This window comes from Malaya genurostris, chromosome 2 (assembly GCF_030247185.1).
Source record: "Malaya genurostris strain Urasoe2022 chromosome 2, Malgen_1.1, whole genome shotgun sequence".
In the NCBI taxonomy this organism is placed as follows: Eukaryota; Metazoa; Arthropoda; class Insecta; order Diptera; family Culicidae; genus Malaya; species Malaya genurostris.
In genome coordinates this window covers 53,251,936-53,277,608 of record NC_080571.1, presented here as the reverse complement: position 1 = coordinate 53,277,608, position 25,673 = coordinate 53,251,936, and the positions used below count along the sequence as shown (strand labels likewise).

At 39.7% G+C, this 25,673-nt stretch overlaps 1 protein-coding gene across 2 annotated transcripts in view; it reads right to left on the bottom strand.

Annotated features, from left to right (window-relative positions):
- The window catches only part of LOC131431176 (hemicentin-1-like), a 400,232-nt gene extending 379,153 nt beyond the window's left edge, over positions 1-21,079 (bottom strand). For both annotated transcript variants that reach the window (XM_058596735.1, XM_058596736.1), the window contains exon 1: positions 19,785-21,079. The gene's annotated coding sequence lies outside the window, so the exon portion shown is untranslated. The remainder of the gene's footprint in view (positions 1-19,784) is intronic.
- Positions 21,080-25,673: the final 4,594 nt, after the last annotated feature.

Sequence of the window (25,673 nt, the reverse complement as noted above, 5' to 3'; positions counted from 1 at the left end):
GCACTTGCTAGCAATCAACACCAGCGTTAATTGAAGTCATTTTCATTGACTCAAAACAGCCGAAAATGACAAAAAATAAATGTCACTCTCAGCTCCGCTTGCAAATTATAAGAATGAGATCCATGATCAAACCAATCAACGACAAAAGTGGAATAGTATTTCCGAAATTGTGTTCTTTCCTGCAATTATCCTTTCAGTAATTTTCGGTTTTCAGTGAAAATCGTATACTACGCAGTATCGATATTCAGCCGAAGCTTCCAGAATCGATAATGACAGAAAACGTTTCAGAATTTTCTACCGGTTGATGTTCGTATCTGTAGTAGTTTTAGTTTTCAAAGAATTCTGAAGAGGTTTTGGAGTGAAATAACTTAATTCACCTTTTTTTAAACACTTCCTCTAGTCATACTTCACAGCTTATCATCATATTGAAGAAAAAAATAGAATGAAAATTCGACTGGATTTGCCTGCAGACGATTTTTTTGTGTGCAGCAGATGGAAGACAATGATACACCACAAAAGCAAGCATTTAACTCGCGACAAGCTTCTTGCTACTTTGCGGTTGGCTGCCGATTAAAGTTAAATATTGTAAGACTATGCCGATCACAAAGCATATCTGCTACTCTATGAAAGTCTAGGTGCAGACCAACAAACGAAACCGTCGGCCTTGAACGAAAAATCAATAGGATGACATCATTTGCCCTGCTGCGATTGGTTTGTGAAAACATACGTCGATTCAAACCAATTTTTCAATAATATGCTATTGAAATACTGAAACGATGTTGTTAAGTTAAATGCTTCCGAATCGTTAGCGTTCAAAATTATGACAGAAAAATGTTACGCGACTATTCTTGGGAGTAAGGCATTTTTAATGCCAAAAAAAGTCTTGGATGTGTATTTAGTATGGGTAACTATGTCTTGTACATTTCAAAGTTTCTGAAATTTCAGCAAAAAAAAAACAATTTTTTATATTTCTTCTAGTAAACATGAAACAATTTCCTTGCGTAAATTACAGCTTCAGAAATATTCAATCCATTGGGGAACAAAAACGCTAAGTAGTCAAATATTTAATATTTGGGTAGATTTGGAGAAATTTCCGTATGAAAATTATAACTTGTATCAAAATCAATCGATGAGAAAATCAAAATACTCAACTCAGCATGGTATTCTTGAAAAATGTGTGTGTGTGTGTGTGTGTGTGTGTGTGTGTGTGTTTTTTTTTACAAGGTGAAATGCATTTACGCACGGAGTGTGGGACTCTCCACAGGACTACCCAACTGTTGATTGGAACTACCCACTAAAACACCTTGGATCTCCAACCCTACCTCCCCGGCACCACCGCTAGGTATTACTTCGGGGTGGAAGGCTATTGGTGCACCCTCCCCAGATTTATGCAGAATGGGGATCAGCATCCTGCTCTCGAGGGATCGACTAGTTGGATGACGAGGTCGGTCCAGTGATGCCGGCTGGAGGGTAACTTCCGGTTCACTGGCGCCTCGACGACCCAAAACTGATGCTACGTCGCGGAACTACTCGACTAGTCTCCGCCAAAAGATCTAGTCTACACCGACGGAGGGTTCCCCGACGAGGGAAGTCCTCCCGAACCGACGCTTACGGTACGCATCTACGACCCGACCGAAAGGATGCCTAAGTCGATCCAATGATTCCGGTTGGAGCGTGGCTTCCGGTTCACTGGCGCCCTGACGATCCTAGCGGTTTACTCGTCTAGTCCCCGACGAAGGATCTAGACTACTCCGACGGAGATTTCCCCGGCGAAGGAGAATCTCCCGACACCGAGTCTCTTACACCACACGGGACACCCGATGGAGTGCCGAGGTCGGTCCCGCGATTCCGGTTGGAGCATGGCTTCCGGTTCGCTGGCGCCTCGACGACTCGAATCGGTGTTGTGGCGGCTACTCGACTAGCCCCCGCCGAAGGATCTAGCCTACACCGACGGAGAGTTCCCCGACGAAGGAGGCCCTCCCGAAACCGACGCTTTCGATACCCGTCAACGCCCGACCGAGAGGATGCCTGGGTCGATCCAGTGATTCCGGTTGGAGGATAGCTTCCGGTTCACTGGCGCCCCGACGATCCTAGCAGTTTTACGTACTACTCGTCTAGTCCCCGACGATGGATCTAGACTACTCCGACGAAGAGCTTCCCGACGAAGAAGGTTCTCCCGGACCGACGTTTATTCGCTGATCCCTCTTGAGCCTACTACGGTACGCGTTGATCCGCACTCCATTTCCGCTGCAATATGCCCGCAATTTGGGATGCCGCGGTCGACACTGCGTTCCAGTTCTCTACGCAGTGGCACATTCTCTGGATCAGGTTTTCCGGTGTGGTGTCCCTGCCGCATGCCTCCAGTAGCTCACTCCTTTGAGCCGCGAAACGGGAACATGCGAACAAGACGTGTTCAGCCGTCTCGATCTCGTCTGTGTGTGTGTGTGTGTGTGTGTGTGTGTGTGTGTGTGTGTATGTGTGATCAGAGATTGCTGAATCGATTTTCACAAGCTTAGATTCAAATGAAAGGTCTTAAGGTTCCATACAAAGTTCAAGAGTTTCATTTGGATCCGACTACCGGTTCTGCAATTACAAGAAAATATGTGCAAATTTCTTAAAAAATGCACACGATTTTCGCAAACTAAGAAGCAAATAAAAGGTCTTAACATTCTTTAAAAAGTCATCGAAAAGATGATCGAGATCCGACTTTCGGTTCCGGTATTACAGTGCGATTAGTGAAAATTTTCAATTTCATGAGCATTTTTTAACAAGCGATGACAAAACGAGTTGCACATTTTTATAAAACTTACTGCTAAATTCATCTAGTTGGCAGATCTCGTTAGTTAATGAATATATAAAACTACTTTGGGACTACTAGTCCCCGGTTTCCGCTTCCGAAAGCACCGATGATAGTGAAGAAAAGCTCCAAAAACGGAACTCACTTCGATTTCTCAGCAACGATTAAGCCGATTTTCACGAATCGAAATTCAAATTAAAGTTCTCATTGTCTTTGAATATACTGTGAAATTTCATCCTGATCTGACTTCCGGCTCCGACATTATAGGGCGATGAGTGTCAAAACATTTAAATCGTCATTCAAAATGACGATGCAAAACTAGCACGCGTCGATACGTGCGACTTTGCTCCGTTTGCAGCGTGCTTTGTTCAATTTCGTATAGCGTGCAGGGTTGCAACATTTATCTATATTTTTCAGGCGAAAAAAAAATAAATTTGCAAATTTTTTATTAAATTTTTAACTACTTATTTGTACAAGATCATGATAACGATGCGTTTCTATAACAGTACACTTATTGCCTTTCTCATATAGAAAGTTTATGCAATTACTTGAAAAATTGACCAAAGAAAATTGGCCCAGAGGGCCAAGTGTTCTATATCATTCGACACAGTTCATACTTATCCGACTTCCGGTTTCAACATTATAGGACGCTGAGTGTCAAAACATTTAAATCGTCATTCAAAATGACGATGCTAAACGTCGGTACGTGCGACTTTGCTCCGTTCGCAGCGTGCTTTGTTCAATTTCGTATAGCGTGCAGGGTTGCAACATTTATCTATATTTTTCAGGCGAAAAAAAAAATATTTGCAAATTTTTTATTAAATTTTTAACTACTTATTTGTACAAGATCATGGTAACGATGCTATTCTATAACAGTACACTTATTGCCTTTCTCATATAGAAAGTTTATGCAATTACTTGAAAGATTGACCAAAGAAAATTGGCCCAGTGTTCTATATCATTCGACACAGTTCATCGAGCTGAGCAATGTATGTGTCTGTGCGGGTATGTGTGCGAGTATGTGTCAAATAATGTCACTCATTAAATAAAGAATTTCCAGTTCGTGCTCGCAACGCATCCGACGCAGTCCAAAATTTCTTACGGTCGCGACGACAGAAACAAAGACAATACAGTGCAGTGAACAATAGAGTGTACGAAATGGGCAAATACGATTTAACAAAGCCTGAAACTTGGCCTACAAGGCCAAATTCAATTTGTATTGATTTCAAGCGCTGCAAAGTTAGACCTGCAGCAACCGAAATTGAAATCTTGCTTAAGGAACGAATGCATCTAAACGTTAATGATGTTAGTGAGATTCAATTCAACAAGGCGTCGAACTGTGTGTACATTATGTTCAAACGTGAAAAAGATGCAATTGCATTTGCTTCGGTTAATAACGGGGTGCACAGTATTGATCATGACAATGTTAAATATAAAATCCCTGTGTACATGGTGGACAATGCCATAGAAGTACGCGTGCATGACCTTCCCCCGCAGACCAGCGAGGGGTATGTTCGGGAATGTATGTCGCAGTACGGTGAAGTTCTTTCCATCGAAAAGGAAGTATGGCGGAATTTTTTCCCGGGTATCCGGAATGGCGTGCGAGTGGTACGTATGCAACTACGTAAAGCAATTCCATCTTACATCATTTGTGGTCAAGACGGGATACATCCGTGTAAAACGTTGATTACGTATGAAAATCAATTGGTTACATGTCAGTTTTGTGAACAACCTGCACACTACGGCAAACCTTGCACTGAAACTGCGAAAACAAACAAAACAAACAAAAACAAGGACAACCGCTCAACAACGGAAACTAGTGAATGCAGTGCTCCTGTTTCAAAAACACCTTCACCATCTAACCAACTATCAACTGCAATCAATGTACAAAGCGCATCTGCGGCAACTGCAAATGAACCCAATACGGCGATCAACAACGAAAACAAGGAAACGGAAACCGCTCACAACTCCAACGATATAGCAATGGATGATACGAGCAACGGACAAAACGACCTCCAATCTTCGCTAGAAGGAAATGGAAGCTCCTCTCCCCCTAGAAGAAGGGTGACAACGAGATCCAACAATAAAAAAATAATTTTATGTAACAAAAACATGGGTAAATCGGCCACGTAAAGCTATACGCAAATTGGCCTGAATAAAAATTGTTGAAAAAAAAAAAAAATAAAAAATAAAGAATTTCGTAGTCCCATAGGTTGCTGTTAAATTTCATCATGCTCTAATAGGGTAAAGTGTGTTTTTGTTTGCACACCGTCATTTAGAGCGACGATGCAAGAAAGGGTAAAATTCTTCTAAGTTTGTCTCAAAACTGATTCAATTTGTAGGCTATAGGGGAAGATGTTCGGTTGCCGGCACCCCACCGTAAATTTTGACAGAAAGCATATAGCGTCGTTCCGACAAATGTCATGCGTGTGTGTAATAGCAGCACGTTCTTTTTGTGCCGAATACCAAAGCAAACAGACGCTTGTAGTTTTTGCTGCGCTTAAAACAAATTTTAATTGCGTGAAAAACAACACAAAAGTTTTGTATGACTTTTTTTGTAGTATCATAAATTGAAAAGCATCAATCGAAAAGGTAAGTGGATTGAATATTTATTAGGTGGAATCGTGATTTAATACCGGATGTTATCAAAATTTACGCAACCAAAGTTTTTTTTCCTTTCTCATATAGAAAGGTAATGCAATCACTTGAAAAACCGACCAGTGAAAATTGGCCCGGAGGGCCAAGTGTCATATACCATTCGACTCAGTTCATCGAGCTGAGCAATGTCTGTGTGTGTGTGTGTGTGTGTGTGTGTGTGTGTGTGTGTGTGTGTGTGTGTGTGTGTGTGTGTGTGTGTGTGTGTGTGTGTGTGTGTGTGTGTGTGTGTGTGTGTGTATGTATGTGTGTGTGTGTGTGTGTGTGTGTGTGTGTGTGTGTGTGTATGTGTCAAATAATCTCACTAGGTTTTCTCGGAGATGGCTAAACGGATTTTGACAAACTAGGATTCAAATGAAAGGTCTCCCATACGGAATTCCTGAATTTCATCCGGATCCGACTTCCGGTTCCGGAGTTATAGGGTAAAGTGTGTTCAATATTGTACACCGTCACTTAAACCGGCGAAACAAAAAACGTGAAAAAATTTTTAAACTGGTCTCAAAACTACACAAATCGATAGTCATTATCAGTAGGCAACTAAACAAACCGATTCCGGCTATCCTGGTTCCCGGTATCCGGTTCCGGAAGTACCGGAAATAGTGGTGATATATATAAAAATGGATCTCACTCACTTTTCTCAGCGCTGGTTTGACCGATTTCCACAAACTTAGATTCAAATGAAAGGTCTTCCGGTTCCATACGGAATTCCTCAATTTCATCCGGATCCGACTTCCGGTTCCGGAGTTATAGGGTAAAGTTTGTTCAATATTGCACACCGTCACTTAAACCGGCGAAACAAAACACGTAAATAAATTTATAAACTGGTCTCAAAACTACACAAATCGATAGTCATTATCAGTAGGCAACTAAACAAACCGATTCCGGCTATCCTGGTTCCCGGTGTCCGGTTCCGGAAGTACCGGAAATAATGGTCATATATATAAAAATGGATCTCACTCACTTTTCTCAGCGCTGGTTTGACCGATTTCCACAAACTTAGATTCAAATGAAAGGTCTTCCGGTCCCATACGGAGTTCCTGAATTTCATCCGGATCCGACTTCCGGTTCCGGAGTTATAGGGTAAAGTTTGTTCAATATTGCACACCGTCACTTAAACCGGCGAAACAAAACACGTAAATAAATTTATAAACTGGTCTCAAAACTACACAAATCGATAGTCATTATCAGTAGGCAACTAAACAAACCGATTCCGGCTATCCTGGTTCCCGGTGTCCGGTTCCGGAAGTACCGGAAATAATGGTCATATATATAAAAATGGATCTCACTCACTTTTCTCAGCGATGGTTTGACCGATTTCCACAAACTTAGATTCAAATGAAGGGTCTCCTGGTCCTATACCGAATTCCTGAATTTCATCTGGATCCGACTTCCGGTTCCGGAGTTATAGGGTAAAGTGTGTTCAATATTGTACACCGTCACTTAAACCGGCGAAACAAAAAACGTAAAAAAATTTTTAAACTGGTCTCAAAACTACACAAATCGATAGTCATTATCAGTAGGCAACTAAACAAACCGATTCCGGCTATCCTGGTTCCCGGTATCCGGTTCCGGAAGTACCGGAAATAGTGGTCATATATATAAAAATGGATCTCACTCACTTTTCTCAGCGCTGGTTTGACCGATTTCCACAAACTTAGATTCAAATGAAAGGTCTTCCGGTCCCATACAGAATTCCTGAATTTCATCCGGATCCGACTTCCGGTTCCGGAGTTATAGGGTAAAGTGTGTTCAATATTGTACACCGTCACTTAAACCGGCGAAACAAAACACGTAAAAAAATTTCTAAACTGGTCTCAAAACTACACAAATCGATAGTCATTATCAGTAGGCAACTAAACAAACTGTTTCCGGCTATCCTGGTTTCCGGTATCCGGTTCCGGATTCTGGAAAGTGCATATAATAGTGATCTTATTTCGTTGTCTTAAGAATGGCTTACGCAATCAAAGCACTCTTTTATTCTGTATGTTATGCATAAACAATCTCTTGGTTTCTTTCAAAACTCGAAGAGAATTTTTTCGAATAGAATACCACAATATTATATGTACATGAGAAAGGCATCATTACACCACTAGGTGGATTAAAACAGGTTTTTGTTAAGTTTTTAATGTCTACCGGTTTCGGTTACCGGAATTCCATTTTTTTCGAAAAATCGCGAAAAATTTTCACTGATATTCAGAGATGCCAAGTCTGCAAATTTGTCTGTAAAATTATCAAATGTTTTTAGTAAACATGTAACACTTTTTTCCTCTAAAGATTTTTTACAGACTTCTTCTGAAACTTCGATTGCTTGCAGACATTCGTCAGAAATTACAGACTTTAAAAATTTTCTTTTTGCTAGCTAAACTTATTATATTACCTGGCATCTCGGGTGATATGCAACACGTGAACAACTTGACGGTTTCAATACATCCGTCATATAAGTAAAAACTTTGGTTCTCTGGTTCTGTTAGCCATGCCGACTTAAAAAAATCGTCCAAGTCAAGGAAAACGAACTTTAATGCACTGATAAATGCCATTAAACGTGGCTTAGTGGATATAAAGCCAATAAATTCGACTGCGGCAACGTATGCCAGCCCGCGAAGCCGGTGGAAGACCGGCCTATTCAACCCCAAAGGCGCCACCATCCAAATCATTGGCCAAGAGAACCAAGGCGAAGTCACCATTAGACAATGAAGACTTTTGTCCAAAACGCTTCTGAAAAGAATAAATTCCGGTTTTTCCTTGAATAATTGCAGTCTTTACCTATATATTTTCATTTTTAGCTAAATTTTTTGGGGTGCCAGTAACCGAACACCTTTTTTTAAAATGGCCAAAGTTTATCACTTTACAAAATTGATAATAAAGTTTTTTTTCAATCGGTTGAATCAACTTAGTTTCTTATTCATTTGTTAGCTAGGAACTTTAGCTTTCCATTTATGTATATATGTCCACATAATGTGCACTTAGTCTGAAGTTATAAGCTTAAAAGAAAAGGGTGCCGGTAACCGAACGCTTTCCCCTATTAGGTACTTACTAAATGAATCAACTTCGGTTTTTCTAGAAGTTCCCGGTTTCATAACTAGTGCTCAGAAAGTTTAAAACAAGACTCACTCAATTTTATCAGCGATAATTTGATCGATGTCCACAAACAGGCTCAAATTAGAGATGCTCGGGTATAGAAATTCTTATACCCGAACCCGACCCGTACCCGAGTGATCAGCAAAAAAAATTACCCGTACCCGTTAAAAAATAAAAAAAATTACCCGTACCCGATTAAAAATTACCTGTACCCGTACCCGACCCGAATGAGTAGTGAAAATTTTACCAAAATTCAGGATGGAGAAAATAAAGTGTTTTAGATAGCGAGCCGTATCAGACTCTAGTTGGTAAGTAAAATACATTAAAATGCTTGTTTACATTTAAACATACAAATACACTGTGAAGCATGAATAGATTTTCAATGTCTTTGGTACTTCATACTCATTTACAAATGTCAACAAAAGGAAGTAATATCTACTCAAATTTTACGAGAAGATAAATACCCAAAATGTCGTAATACGTCGTAATAATTTTTTTTGTTACAATTTTTTACTACAAAGCAAAATAAATTATGATTTTGATTTAAATTGATCTGTCAACGGTAGCTGGTGGTTTTTACATCCACTGAACTTCTGTACCACCTCCGGTGGAATCCTCAACAAGTGAACACGGTGAAAATTTGAGTATTTCGCAAGAAAAGATTTTCATCCGTACTTTTGCGACTCCACGTTGTCACGCATCGAGATTTTCACTTGTAGTCCAGTGAAAAGAAACGAAAATTAACTGGCAATATAGCCCAACTTGTTGTGCCATCAATCGGTGTCATTTCAAGTGAGGTGACACCACCCAGAAGTGAAGAATAAGAAGATAAGTAAATGTTCATGTTTTTATGGTTAGAATCCTTATGATTTAGATGAAAATCTATAAAATCTTCAACCAGTATTTAAAATTACAGTTTTCTGGTATCTGAATTTGATATGAGTACTACACTACATTTTATATGTGAATCAAAAAATTTTTACTGGATTGTGCATTAAACATCTTTAATATGGCAGTACATTAAAACCTACGTGAAAAGTAGGGTCTGACCGCAACGTCTTAGAGCAGGCAGTGTCTTATTAAATATGTTGGCCCTTATTACCGGTGTCACTACACGGTGCAAACCAAGTGAAGTGACTGTGACCCTTATTATGAGTATCACTTCACGGTGGAAATCAAGTGAAGTGAATGTAGGTCCTGATTACGGAAGTCGCTTTAAAGACAAAAGTATTTACTTGGATGAACTTGATGCCATTATGAACATCACGCCACCAATATTTTGATGAAAAAAAAAATTTTTTTCCACCACAGTGATCACTCCACTATGCGTGGTAATAGGTAAAATCAAGTGAAGTGACATGTAAGTGAAGTGAATGTGAAAGTGGAAGTGAGAACGGTAATAAGGGCCGTTATAAAAAAAATTAGGGTGGAAAATATTCATATAACTTTTCACGTAACTATGATTGATCGCTTTTTTTTTAAATGAAGTAAGGAAATATTTTTTTTCTGGAAAAAGATGCCAGTTGTCAGGTCTGGTCCTAGGCGCGAATGTCAAAACCCCTTGAATCAAATTGTTTATTTTTCGGAAGAACAGTTTTGCAATAAAAAATTCTCGTCAACGTGTAAACATATTTATGTGAAGTATAAATGGACGGGTAATCGATCAGAAAAAAAAAATTTACCCGTACCCGAGTCAGTAGTAAATTTTTTTACCCGTACCCGACCCGTACCCGATTGAAAATAAAAATTATTACCCGTACCAAAAACCCGTCGGGTACGGGTACGGGTCGGGTTTCGGGTAAAATACCCGAGACCCGACCATCTCTAACTTAAATAAAAGTTCCTATAGTCTTATAGGGTAAAGTGTGTTTAATCATTTAGTACGACGATGCAAAATAAAGAAAAATTCGTATTAACTTGACATAAATGTTTACAACTTGAAAAGGTTATGTTAGTTCATACCCAAAGAAGGTTTCTTATTTTGTTCAAGATTAAAAAAAAATTCTTGACAGAATCTTCTAGTGAAATTTTTGGACATATAAGTAATATGAGAAAGGAACCATCACACCATCTAGTGATGGATTAAAAAGTTTTTTTTTTGAATAATCATACAATTTTTTAAATCGGACCACTAGCGGCTGAGATATGCTCAGTCAAAGTAAGCGTTTCAACTTTTTTTCACACAACTATGATTCGGACTCATTCTGATAACTTTGGATTTATAACCCCAATTATATCCAAATTTCAATGAAAAGCGATAAAGCAATGCTCTTGACAGAACGACATAATTACAGCAAGGCTGCTTCCAATCGTGTGGCAACTGCAGATATCACGTCGAACAACTTCAAAACACCCCGGGAGAAACATGAACTGTCTCGTATTTCACTAACCACTCCTTGGCGAGGTTTTACACACAAACATTTCCTCGTTTACTTTGCGGTTTGACCTGTCGCTGTCAACGAGTATCAAGTCTTTCGGCAGAAACAAATTGAATCAATGTCAACCGAAACGTTCACCTGCGTACATTTTCCTAAGAATCGCCAAACCGCCGTTCAATCTGATGTACGTTTGCAGCCCAGCGGTAAAAAAAACACACACTCGCATTTTTTTTTCTTTATATTTCCAGCTACGCCGACCATACGCTTCGGTATCGTCATAACTTGATTTTGTTAACGTACTACGCACCGACACCGGAAGACGCAGCCACAACAAACTGCTGTCATGGAGGAAAATCAACAGATTAAAGGTCACCGAAAATACCCTCACTCACCCTAAACAGGCAGTTGTTTGGTTCTGTGAACGCCGCTTGTTTCTTCCCTCCGACGGGAAGGTAAACAGCTTTTAGCCTGAAGAAAATATTTTATCCATTAATTATGCAAGTGATTTTGGGGTCCCTTAACGCCTAGCGACAAGTCTGTGTGGCCACCGAGTGTCTCCATTGCCAGCCGACAGCACTTACCTCGAGGAGGAGCCGTCGACTGCGGACGGCACGCAAATCCATTTGTTTTGTACCTTTATCCACATCGTTTCCAGAGGCTCCGCCCCACACCCAGCGCCACCACAATCCAAAACCAACGGATGCCACACGGCTTCCTGATGCCTAGTAGTTGTTTGATGGGCAGGTCCGGGAGAAAATCCGGCGGAGATGGGCTCGGTTGGCGGTACGCCAAACCAAGACGCTACTGAAATATTAAAGCATTTTCTCGCTCTAATCTTTCGTTATTTGTTTTTTTGCTTTCTATTAGTGGTACAAACCACGGTTTTCGGATTGCGACCGACTGAATGGAAAACCCCGTAGCGTGGGGGGTCGCCCTTTACGGCAGGTTTACGAGCTCCGTCCGATAGGCGAACCCAGATATCGACGGCCAATAATGTTTTTAATGGTTCTTGGCAGGCGAATCTCGGCAACGCGAGATAAGCAGCAAATATTCAAATTCGTTGTTTGGAACTTTTTTAATGTTCCGCTTATTGCTTCAAGCCAGATAAGTTACACAATTGGATTATTGGCGGGAGGACTAGACTCATTTTACTAGCTAAGGGTGTGTTAGGGCTGGGAAATGGACCACCAGGATTGGTTGGAGCTTCCGGTTTGGCACCACTGCACAAAAATTGCAATTTATCAACAGAAAATATTTGATCTGTCCTGCGCGGAAGTTTCATTGTGCAATAGCTGCTGAAGGTAGAAAACTTTCCCGATAAATGAAGCTGTGATGCTCGTCAGCAGATGCGAAAGCCCCGCATAATCTCACAGAAACTTACCAAGACCAAGGATACTTCGTTACTCTCCAATGAACCCGCAGCATTTAATTTATTTGTTCAAGTCCATTTTCTTTTGTTTGTTTGCTGCACGCCAACTTCCCATCTAACAAAAATCTTCAACTTCCCACGACACATACCCAGCTTCTAGATACAGTTCAGTCTTCGATTTGTACGACGGCGTCCCCTTCTCACCAGCCCCGGTTCCGTTTCAACTTCCTTTTCACTTAGGCGACACGTTCTGCCTGTCTGCCGGTGAAATTGGGAAGCACCGGAATTTATGACAGTGTGTCTTGGCTGGCGCAATTTGTTTGGCTTGTTTGTTCCACAGCCACCATCGTCGCGCAGCTGTCACTACTGTCAACACACCTCACCCCTCCCCGCCATCCCTCAGTCAACAATCAGCATCAGCCGGATTGGGTGGAAGAAAAAGAAGGCAGCAGAGTTTCGAACTGCGCTAATGAGGATTCAGTTGCCGCAAGGCGTGGGACTGAGGTGATTCCAAATATATTGCCATATCGGCACCAGTCTTCGTCGTTGTCGTCCTCGTCTTCGAATTTGTCGTTAGAAACCGGTAATTGGGTCGGTCGGTGAAATTTACGATTCCAATGAATCCGCGCTTTCAAGGCGGAAATCAATTTAAGAAAGTGTGTTTGTTACGAAAACATTTTGCGCCCCGTTGAAGATATAAGATTTGGAAGCCTTGAAATGAAGTTGATTACTTTTTTCCAAGTTAAATTGTGTGTTAAGTTGGAGATTACGAAATCAAATTAGGAAGTTGTGAGCTTTACTAGGTCCGGTTTCACCAGTTTTTGTCTGATTCCGAACCTAGTTCGCGATCAGCCCCCGGTTGGTTCCCAGTTTTAATTATTCTTTGATAAACACTAAACGAAAGAAGCTCATTCGAACAGGTCAGGATTAAACCACCAGCAAAATATTGTACATCCATTTGAACATAACGATTTTATTAAAAAAGAAAAATCGGGTCAGTACATCGGTTACTCCAACAAACTTTGTCAATTAGGGCTAATGGCCTGGTCGGACCCTTTTTTTTTCGAAGCCCGAAGCAGCTGGTTGGAAACCCTGGAACGGAGTGAGTGTGGGAGGTGAATTTACACTTCCCACAAGAAGTGCGGTATAAGACAGAAACCTCATTAATATTGCATCAGTTGTTTGCTTTACAATGCCGCTGTCCCGATTTACCCCAGCCGAAAGGTTACTGACGATACTGGTTCGGGTGAGTATCGGATGAAACTGTTAAGAAATGCAAGAAGTGTTTGGGGAAGTTTTTTTTTCACTAGGTACTCAAAATGTTCGACAGAAGAACAGGGGACCTATCGAAAAAGAGTTCATTTCACTTTCCAGGTTTCTTTTGCGTGAAAAACTGTTACTCAAAGAACTCAACTATAACAATGTCTCTGTTTCAATCTTACTTCTGAAATAAAGAGCAGAATAGGAACTAGTCCGCATAAAGGACTATTCACACATTTCAGTTCCGTGACGGTTCAGTAAAAGTGCCTTCAGTGCGCCGTCAGTGTTCTTTTTTTGTCGGAATCCTTCCGTTCCGTTCCGGCACAGCAAATAAGTTCGAATCAACTCGAATAGGTAAAACTATATATTTGAGATAATTGGAGGTCGAAACATCAATAAATGACGATCAATGTTTAATTTGATCTGTATAACATAGCTTTCTCTAACAGAGACGACAATTTCGTATACATTAAATCACTTTGCATTTTGCATAGCATGGACGTCGCTATTCAAACTAAGCCTGGTAATCCAAACTAGTATTCAACCGATTTGCATTCAAAGTGGTTCTTTAACGCCGTGAAGAAGAATTCTGTGTTCATAACTAAATTTGCCTTCTGTGAATTTTTATGCGCCGTTCGCCTTGCTTGAGAGGCAATAATTGCTGTCGAAGCTCTGTTGATTTTTCACATTCAAGGTGCTGAATGGCCTTGACCATCGAGAGCTGGATGATTTTGATCAGGGGAGACATTATCAGGTGCCCGGTTTGCGAGATAAATAGTTCCCGTTTTTTAAATATGCTCAAATCACCTCTGTTCAGTTTTTTAATATTACTCGCTTTAATCAGGTATTCCATTCCAACAAAAACAACACTCTAATAGGCCCTCCAGTTAAGGGTTGAAGTATTTTCCGTGTAATTCAATACATAGACAGGAAATATTTATTATTGTAGTTAGGCTCGTATACAAGAGTTACAAGTTTCAGGGCTTGAAACCCCTACCGAAACATAAAAAAATAATTATGTTATGAAAAATCTTCTCTAAAAATATGGTGAATTTCGCGCCAGCTCAAACAAATGTTGGCAACACTTTCTCTGATTTGAATGAAACTTTCTGGATATGTAGACTTTGTGTCAAAAAGTCACTGCATACTTTGTTTTTCAAAAAATTATCCATACCATCTTTTGAAAAGGGATAAAACTTTTTTAACCATTTTTTTCAAAGAGCTATTGTCGAAAATGATAAACCCAACAAAAAACTGTTATACTAGTGATTTCCATAAAATCAGTCAAATTTTTCAATAAAAATACTGAAAAAAATCCTTATCGAGGCCTAGAAAAAATCGATCAAAAAACTTTTAATCGATGCATTAAAAACTAAACCAAACTGAAAGTTTAGCCCTTTTTATAAGGCAGTTTAGACCAATTTAAAAAAACCAAAGTATGCGATGTTACGTTTTAGGACAAAGTCTAGATGTCCAGAAAGTTTCATTTTAATCTGCAAATTTTGTCAACTGTTAATATGATTTAGAGTGAAATTCGTCATGTTTAATGAAAAATATTCAACAAACGACTTTATTTAAAAAATGTTCAAGTGATTATACATTATATATTAGTATGGAAATTAATCATCATGTTCTGAAATACCATCCGAAAAAAATTTCTGAGTGTTCGCATTATTATAATGCATATAAGAAAAGCATTTTTCCAGTCGTCTAGGAGCCTGGAGCACATGACTGTTTAAATAAATTTAAAATAAATCAATATGTAACAACTCTCCTTTCGTATAACCGATTCCAGCTAACAACATTTTGAATTTTGTTTACGTTTCGTCTTAGACTCATCAGTGCATAGCAGTTTAAATTGAACTGGTTAAGGGCTGAGGCCAATAGGTCGCGTATAACCACGTGGCTCGCTCTGCGTATTACATTTCCCCCCATGCTCTCTCGCAAATGTGCAAAATGACTCTCGACGTGGCCGGGTGGCCAAGGAAGTTTTGATATTTTCGGTTACAAGTTTGATTACATTACATAAAATCCAATAAAGCTACCGCATGTTTGGCATCCTTTCTGAGCCGATTTTATTTCTCTCTCATTTTTCGTTACGTTACCAGGAAACTGGGGCAGAAAAAATGGCGCCGCCATAGAAATCGATTTACCTTCACAAAAATGACATTCACTTCATTTTTATCGCGTTTTTATACACTAATTGCATCTAAATTAAATTGTCTAGACATTGTCAGGATAGATTTTTGATCCATGCTTTTGAAGGCGAGATATTTAATGAACAAGCTGAAAGACGGCGTTTTCAGCTATGCTTCCTTCAGAAAAAAGACTTTTCTAACCGCTAAAGTCAATGAATCATTCTGAAATTTTCACAGAATAATCTAAACTAATTTTCTAAGAGATTGTCAGTTGGGTTTTTTTGATATTCGTCGCCGTTTCTGAGAAAATCAGATTTGAAGCGTGAAAATAGCTATCTAAAACAGCCTAAAAAACGCTGGTCTCAGCCCTTAATGCAGAACTCGGCAGTTCAATTTGAACCGCTAAGCAGACATGGCCCTTAGGTGCCAAACCAAAAGTATTCTGCAAATAGCAGAAACTTTACGTCTGCTTGGCGGTGGCTTACCCCTGAATGAACATATAAGATATTCCTTCAGACACGAATTTAGCGACATAGAGAGGAATTCCTAAAGTGAACTCAGAATGCTACTCAGAAAAACCAAAAACAATTTATGCCTACAATTTCAAAGCATTTCGTACTGAGCTTTCCTCGTTCTTATCGGAAGTGAATGGGACAGTTCGATGGTAAAATTAAAAACGACATGATGACACTACAAACCTAACACAATACCGTTATTGTCAGTGCTTCAACCATGGTACTTCAAATGGTCATATAGACATACGCTGTTTATATTATAGAAAATATCCCTACGTTTTTATTAGATATTTTTTAAATTTTTGGAGGTTGTTCAAAATCCGCACTTTGTAGCTGTAAAACGTCCCTAAAGTAAAAAAAAACGAAAATGAAAACGTTGGGGTTGAGTATTTTAAATGTAGAAAGTGTGAGCAAAATTTGAAAATAATTATTTATCTGCTTGCAAGTCGGAAGCGTTCCGAATATTGGCTGTGCATCACCCTTTGCTGCGTTTGCGGTTGGCTCCATGTTTTTACCTGCAGCTAAGGTTGTTTTTGTCTCGATAATAAGGAGTGTATCAAAAATAAGCTATCCACATACATTTGTGTTGTACGCATGTATTTGTGATGGTTTTATGCTCAGATCACAGCATGCTGTGCGTTTGGCTGTCAGCTTTGTTTACTTGTGCGGTTGAAATTCAGCGTTTTCAAAATATCGCGTATTGAAAAGGAAGCGAAAAGGGTATTACTATGCGGTTTGGAATTCATCATGCCAGTGTTGAAACCATCATTAATAAGTTTGGGGAACACTATTCTTTGGATGAGCTACCAGGAAGAGGCAGAAAACCCGGTTCTTTCAACCCTAAACTGGACCAGAAAGTGATATCTCTAATCATGAAGAACAAATTAATTTCAACACGTGGTTTGGCCAAAAAAGCAGGAACGAGTGTCGGAATGATCCAGCGTATCAAGAGGCGAAATCACCTGAAGACCTACAAGAAGCATGAAATCTCGAAACAAAGTGTAGAACAGAAGAAGCGAGCAGCAACAAGGGCCCGGAAATTGTATTCGCGTCTTTTGCAGTGTCCGGATACATGCGTTTTGATGGACACAATACTTTACTGTCGTCGTTGGGGAGGATGTGAGCGATGCGGACAGGTCGATATAAGCGGAGAAATTCGGTCGAAAGGTACTGGTATGGCAAACAATATGTGTCTGTGGTTTGAAGTCAATCATTTTTTACACTACCGGAACTATAAATGCAGAAATCTATCGATCTGAGTGTCTCCAGAAGAGATTGCTGCCTTTTTATAAGAAGTATAGTACACCTTCACTGTTTTGGCCGGATTTTGCGTCGGCTCACTATACCAAAACCACTCTCAATTGGCTTGCGGAAAAGGGTAAAAATTTCGGTGAGAAAAATATCAATCCACCAAATTGCCCCCAGCTTCGACCCATCGAACGTTACTGGGCAATCGTGAAGAGGGTGTTCAAGAAGACTGGTGAGGCAGGTGGGAACATGCAGGAGTTCAAAAAAATTTGGGCTAAAGCGTCTAAAAAATGCGATGCAACACTTGTTCGGAACTTGATGAAGAGCGTTCGATCAAAAGTTCGAAAATTCGTGAAGAAATAACTTAAATTTCATCCGGTTTTCATTATGCTCAAGTTTAACCTCGTACAATAAAGGATCAATTTATAGTTTGAATAAAATATCGTTTTCTATCATAATTTGAAAGAAAAATTTGTGGATAGCTTATTTTCGATACACTCCTTAGCCGTTAACTAACGAGCCAGTAACAATGGAACACAACCTGTTTGCTTGAATGCTATTTACTGAATGATTTGAAAATAATTGATGATGTAGTTTTTGTATGATAATGGACACTATTTATTTTTCTAGGAGCGCATAGGGTCTAACACTTTCGAAAAATCATATTTTTTCTTTGAATTTTGTTAAAATAAAACATAATAGTTTCGTCAAATTTGTAGTATATCGAAGCAGAACTCTTGGATACGTGCACCAAGTACTTGCCTCTTCGCAGTATGAGACAGAAAAAATAAAGGCCCGTAACATCCCGAGACGAGCAAAGTTTAACAAAATATTCTTGAAATATTTTACTAAAATTTTTTTTCAAAAGTGTTAGACACTACTTTAACGGTTAATGTAGAATCGTTAGGTGACGTTTGCAGTTTCACATGAACTGCTAGTGCACTGATGAGTTGAAAACGAAACATAAATATATATTCAACTGGATCATCCACAAGGAAATCAAAGGAATTATATTTCAATATATTATAAACAATACAATGTAGCTATATCAAATGAAATGTAATTATAAATCCTATCCATCCCACTCATCCCCAAACTCCCCTCCCAACACTATATCACCTCGGCGAATGACCAAACGTTTAAAGCCGAGGCTCTAAATAAACGAATAATAATAATAATAATAATAATATATTCAACTGATCAAGAGATAATCAGAAGATTTGTTGGCAGAACTCATTACATTCAGTTAAAACAGACATGATAAGAAACAAGCAAAGCAACAGAAATAAAAGCAACAATGATCTTTCCTGAGCTCATGTCAATAGAATAGCATTGAATAACTGCCACTTCAATTGGGTACAGTCGTGTGGGCGAAAACCAGAAATAACTTCGGCAAGTTTGTAATCATTTGCAATGTTTATTATGCATGGCAGCGTAGGAATCGAAGCATCAATAGCCTTGAGAAACGATTGTTTGGTTGAAAATTTCGAATTCCAATTGGAAATTTTTCATAAACATTTACTCAAGAAGTCACTCAGGGGGAGTAACCCAAAGGGAAAAACTTTTTCCACGAAGAAATGTAAACAGCGATAGGCGAATCATTTCATATATGATTTGTCGTGGAAAGGAAAATTTCTGTAATATTACAACCTGAAGCAGGTACAGAATAAATTATCAAGGTCATCGAGTTTTTTTTTTGTTACTTTGTTTGACACGTTTTTCGATAAACTATTTGATCAAAACTAACTAATAACACCGAAATATTTAGCAAAAATGGTATTTTCAACAATAAAATCCCATTTTTTCAGATCTTTAAGCAATAGATTGAATAATTGCCAAACAAACCGAAACTTTTTCACCACATACTCGAGTGTAAAACACAGTGAAAGTTTCAACACTTACAGTTTCGAACACTTTAGGGTTCCACAGTAATTACGTGTATTTCCCAACATGTTTCCTTCATTAACACCCGGCTAGTTTTGAGAGCCCAACCAACCCCGGAAAGTTCATCCGGTAGAACTTTGCTCTTGAGCAAAGCAAAGAGTTTTTGCCACTAAGCAGCACAACTAAACACACATCATCTCCATTGTAGTCCGGGTTCGGGGTACTCTTCCATCGTTCCGTAGGTCCATGTAGGACCGAACGAGCCCAAAACCCGGCAGCCACACCGAAGAAGCTTAAACCGTAATCCGCTCAGACTACCAACTGCTTTCCAGCAGTGAGACAACATTCTTATCACGTACCCCCATCTGTCTTGCGTCTGAACTTTGAAGCTAGGGCGAGGCTAGAACAAAAAGCCACCAGCTGCAGGCCGCTCGTGGTTGCTGGATTGAAACTTTTACTTACCTCAATGGCTGCGGATGCTCACTGCAGGATTTGTACCGCCTACTCCAAAATGTCCATCCGTTGATAATGATGCTATCAGAAGCATTAGTCAGCCACTGCCACTGCCAGTTTCTTGCGCTTGTTTTATATTGTTTTGATAGGCTCGCGCCAGGCTGTTCCTGCGAGCAGGTGAAATTTTCCCTGTACCTATTATTCTTAGGATTAGGTTCCACTTGTTCGATGGGAGTTTCTTTTCGGCCGAACAATTCCCCCTACTCCTCCTCACTGTGGTCGTTACTTGGACTGAAGTACTGTCGGAAACTTTGAGCAACAGGATTATACCGTGCACATGAACTAAATGACCGGCACAGTGTACTCCGCAAAACACTTGACGGATCGATGAAAGCAACACATTAACTGCGTTTTACCGCCCCTCTCGAGGAAAGTACTGAGTAAACGCCCAAACCAGAAAGGGTTACCCTCTCGCTCTGCTGCTGCCGTGTACCGTTCGACCGAGCTGGCTACCAAAACACTTTGTTTAATCACTTAATCCGTATTGTAATTTTATTTCACGTAATCCTCGTTTTCCCCCCCAACAACGGTTAACACTTTTCGTACGCCCTTCCAACTCGTACCGGATGTTTACACATACTTCTCTATTGATGTAACCTTCCTTCGTGTTTTTCGAATTTGTGGGAAATCTATTAACCCCTTTTTTCTCCGACGCGAATTCACGATTCCACTTAAATTTTCTTCAATGTAGCTACAATAACAAGAAAGCACATTTCAAAATCGTCACCAAGACGGAAACAATTTTCACCTCCAAAGCTCACCTCCAATCAAAACAAACTGTTTTTTTTCCGTATCGTTAAACTGTGCACACACACCTTAGAAGAAAAAATAACAGCCACTCGAGTTCGTACGGCGAACCTTGCCACCTAACGCTTTCCTTCTCAATCGGTTAAGGACTCTTTAATTTTCAATTATTCTTCACACTTTGCTAAAGGCGAACCAACTAAGAAAGCGCTGCTTTCTCCGACATCCCACAAGAGCAAACACTGAATCCAACGGGAACAGTCACCGACGGTAGTCCAGGTTGGTTCGTGGTGCTACATGCTGCCACACCGCCTCAGACTGGCATGGTCCACACACATCAGTCAGTATAACGTTCAGATTTCACGTCTAGCACGGGAAAAGCGAAAAAAAAACTTGTGATTTTTCCAACAACGACGGTTTACAACAGCGGCTACCATCCAACGGTCCAGTCGTTCAAAATTCGCATCCACGCTGACGGAAGTTCAAATACAAACTAACGGCAGAACGGTGCCTGCCGGGACGATACGAACACGATTCGACCGCGGCTGGCAACTTGCCAATCCACTCCCGATGTTCACTCACCCTGTTCGGAGATCCTTGGCCCACGAGCGAGGACGACGACCGACGACTACTGGTAGTTGTTGGCACTCCGCGGGTGAGATGCGAGTAGCCCGTTTCTCACGTTCTCCTCGGTCGTGACTCACGTGGTTAACGAGCAGGCGGGGTGTTTTGTTGTCAACGTTTTTTTCCTCCTTCGCAGTTACGTTGGAAGTGGTTGCGGATTCAACGAAATCATTTTCTATTAAAAAATTGAACATATTTGAATTGTTAATTCAAAGTTTGAATCCTGTTTTCCGGACTTTCAAACCAAATTCCTGATTGTTTTAAATTTATTTACTTTTTTCCGTTACCAACATCGCAAACTTTCCAACGCTGCCCTAGTGAGTAGGGTAAAGTGTTATAATATGCCCTCCTTAAGAAATTATTAAGATATTTCCAAGTGTATTAATATATTTTACTCGAGAATGTGAATATTTCATTGCAATGCGGCTAAGGAACATAATTTTCAATTACTCAAATATAAAAGATGAGAATTGATTAATATAAACACATTTTTCAAAATGACCACATTCTTAGTTTTTTCGCTTGCCGCAGACATAATGCCCCAGCAGCCGTAAAATATGTCTCATAACAAATCAATGGCATGACACACAACGAAAGACATTTTATCCCACAACAATGATACATTATGCTTCTTGAAATGCCCATAAAGTAACTGTTTTGAGATAATCAGTATGTCAAAGAAATGGCGGATAAAACGCTTATTTAGTCGAAGCAAAATCTTACATCGAAAAGCTGCCAAATGAAATTTTCAGTTTTTTCATGCTTTCCAGCAAACGACAACTACCAAACTTTTACAGCAGAGAGATCCTACGAAAAGATAGTATTAGTGATAAAATTTTGGTTTAGAAAACTCTTGAATGCTTAAGAAAGGAAGGAGGGCATTTTGGCTAGCAGCGGCGCATTATAAGACTTTCCCCTATCCTGTTAGCAAACAAAAAAGGTTCCACTAAAGTGAGAGCGTACTTCAGTCTCACCAATTACCCAACTCGACCGGAGAGATGACTACGCTCAGTCAGTCGTTCACCTTGCATGCAAGTCACACGGCTGAGGCCTTTACTCCGGAGTCCTTCAGGTTATCGGCATCCACAATCAAACGACCGTCGAACACGTGAACACACGGCGATGATGCACGAATGCAACAGGACAATTCCCAGTGCGCATGGCTTTCACTGACAGCACACGGAGCAGCAGCAGCTGAAGCCAACCAGTACAGAGAGTGTCAGTGAATGGTGAGATCCGGTAGAGCACTCAGACGAATTGCGAATGAACCTGCGTCGCTCGATGGAGTGAGTGAACGAACTCACGCTCTGTTTTGATACCATCGGCGAAGGCTGGGTAAGAACCGCAGGGTTGGAATTATGAAGTAAGAAAATACTTTAACAAATTCTACCAAAATATTTTTAACACTCGAACTCAAAAACCGCGTATTCTTTAATTTTATCACTACAGAAATTTAGTTTGATACACTTTCGTAAAAATAGTGACTTTGTGAGAGTGTAATGACGTGACATAGTTGAATTAAACGGTACAACAACAGTACTATTAGTTTAATTTTATTCTGTGTTCAACGGTTTTGATATGGTCCAAAAATACCGGAGTTATTCCAGATTGTGATGAGGTAAGTGAAGGTATTTGAACTCAAAAACTATGTGGAATGTGCAAAATTAACTAAACCCCTTTAGTATGAACAAAATAATCATTCGGTCAACCTTCCCCGAGGGTAATGGAACCGGTCACAAGACTCCAGCCGCAAACCGCAAACAATAGCTCTACAGCAAAATAGATAAAGAATCACAAAACAATCGCTTAATTGCGTTTCGGGATAGATGCAAATCAAAATCATTAGAGCAACTAATAAACTAAAACAAAAACTGGAAAAGGCTCATTATAAGGGTATATTCAGTAGTGTTCTAGTTCTAGATGCATAATTTATGTCAGTTACGAAATTTAAATCTGGATTTTATAACAAGAAAACCTGGCAGCCCCAGTAGTGTTTTACTCGTGTTTCAAATACACTGAAGTCTTTTTTATGCGAATTTACGTACCGCATAAAAAAACGCATAACTCTGAAAATTCGCATAAAAAACCCGCATAATTCTTAAACTTCGCATAAAAAAACCCGCAAAACTCTGAAATTTCGCATTAAAAACCGCATAACTCTGAAACTTCGCATAAAAAACCGCAGAAGGGAAACCACATAACTCTGAAAATTCGCATAAAAAACCGCATAACTCTGAAAATTCGCATAAAAAACCCGCATAACTCTGAAACTTCGCAAAAAAAAAACGCATAACTCTGAAACTTCACATAAAAAACCGCAGAAGGGAAACCGCATAACTCTGAAAATTCGCATAAAAAAAACCGCATAACTCTGAAACTTCGCATAGGAAAAAACCGCATAACTCTGAAAATTCGCATAAAAAAACAGCAAAACTCTGAAAATTCGCATAAGAAAACCGCATAACTTTGAAACTTCGCATAAAAAAAACCGCATAACTCTGAAACTTCACATAAAAAAGCCGCAGAAGGAAAACCGCATAACTCTGAAACTTCGCATAAAAAAACCGCATAACTCTGAAACTTCGCATAGAAAAAACCGCATAACTCTGAAAATTCGCATAAAAAAACCGCAGAAGGGAAACCGCATAACTTTGAAAATTCGCATTGAAAAACCGCATAGCTCTGAAACTTCGCATAAAAAAAACCGCATAACTCTGAAAATTCGCATAAAAAAACCGCAGAAGAGAAACCGCATAACTCTGAAAATTCGCATGAAAAAACCTCATAGCTCTGAAACTTCGCATAAGAAAACCGCATAACTCTGAAACTTCGCATAAAAAAACCGCATAACTCTAAAAATTCGCATAAAAAAATCGCAGAAGAGAAACCGCATAACTCTAAAAAATCGCAAGAAAAAACCGCATAACTCTGAAAATTCGCTTAAAAAAAGTCGCGTAAAAAACCCGCATAAAAAAGACCTCAGTGTATACAAAAAATAGAACTGCATCGTAGACCAGTTTTAAATTTGACAGTAGAACTGGTCGAATAAATAAAACTAGAACGGCTTGCTGGGGATACGTTTGTTCCAGTTTCTGTTCTATTATAGATCTTCCATATAGAACTTCTAGCTGCTGAATTTGCTCTAAGGAGTGTATCGAAAATAAGCTGTCCACATACATTTGTGTTGTACGCATGTATTTGTGATGGTTTTTTATGCTCAGATCACAACATGCTGTGAGTTTGGCTAACAGTTTTCGTTTGTTTACTTGTTCGTGCGGTTGAAATTCTGCGTTTTCGAAATGTCACGTGTGATGTGAGCGATGCGGACAGGTTGATTCAAGTGGAGAAATTCGGTCGAAGGGTACTGGCATGGCAAGCAATATGTTCCTGTGGTTTGAAGTCAACCATTTTTCACACTACCGGAACTATAAATGCAGAAATCTATCGATCTGAGTGTCTTCATAAGAGGTTGCTGCCTTTATATAAGAAGCATAGTACACCTCCACTGTTTTGTCCGGATTTAGCGTCGGCTCATGCCAAAACCACTCTCAATTGGCTTGCGGAAAAGGGTATAAATTTCGTTGAGAAAAATATCAATCCACCAAATTGTCCTCAGCTTCGACCCATCGAACGTTATTGGGAAACCGTGAAGAGGGTCTTCAAGAAGACTGGTAAGGCAGCTGGGAACGTGCAGGATTTAAAAAAAATTAGACTCAAGCATCCAAAAAATGCGATGCAACACTTGTCCGGAACTTGATGAAGAGCATTCGATCAAAAGTTCGAAAATTCGTTAAGGAATAACTTAAATTTCAGCCGGTTAACCTCGTACAATAAAGGATCAATTTTTAGATTGAATAAAATATCGTTTTTCATCATAATTTGAAAGAAAATTTTGTGGATAGCTCATTTTCGATACACTCCTTATTTGTAATTGGTTCAAGCAGCAGGAATTCGACGAAATGGGTGTGAAAGAGCACTACAACGATGTATGTCAAAATTGACCAACCGTACGAAATCAGAACAATGCAATGCAATGCAATATGAAAACGGCATTGTAAACATTCCTTCGAACAAGGGTCCCGGTTTATTGCTCCATTCCAGGCAATGAAAGAGCCGATCTTTTAGCCAAATGTGGTGCTATTGAGGGTGAAATTTATGAGAGACCGATTGCTTTCAACGAATTCTATAGCGCGTCCTGCCAAAGAACACTTGCCAGCTGGCAAGCTTCTTGGGATAAAGATGATCTGGGTCGGTGGATGCACTCAATTATTCCTAAAATATCGACAAAGGCATGGTTCAGGGGACTGGATGTGAGTAGAGATTTCATTCGTGTGATGTCCAGACTCATGTCCAATCACTACACGTTAGATGCACATCTCCTTCCAATTGGACTCCTCGATACTAATCATTGTGCTTGTAGCGAAGGTTATCTCGATATTGATCATGTCGTTTGGACATGCGTGGAGTATC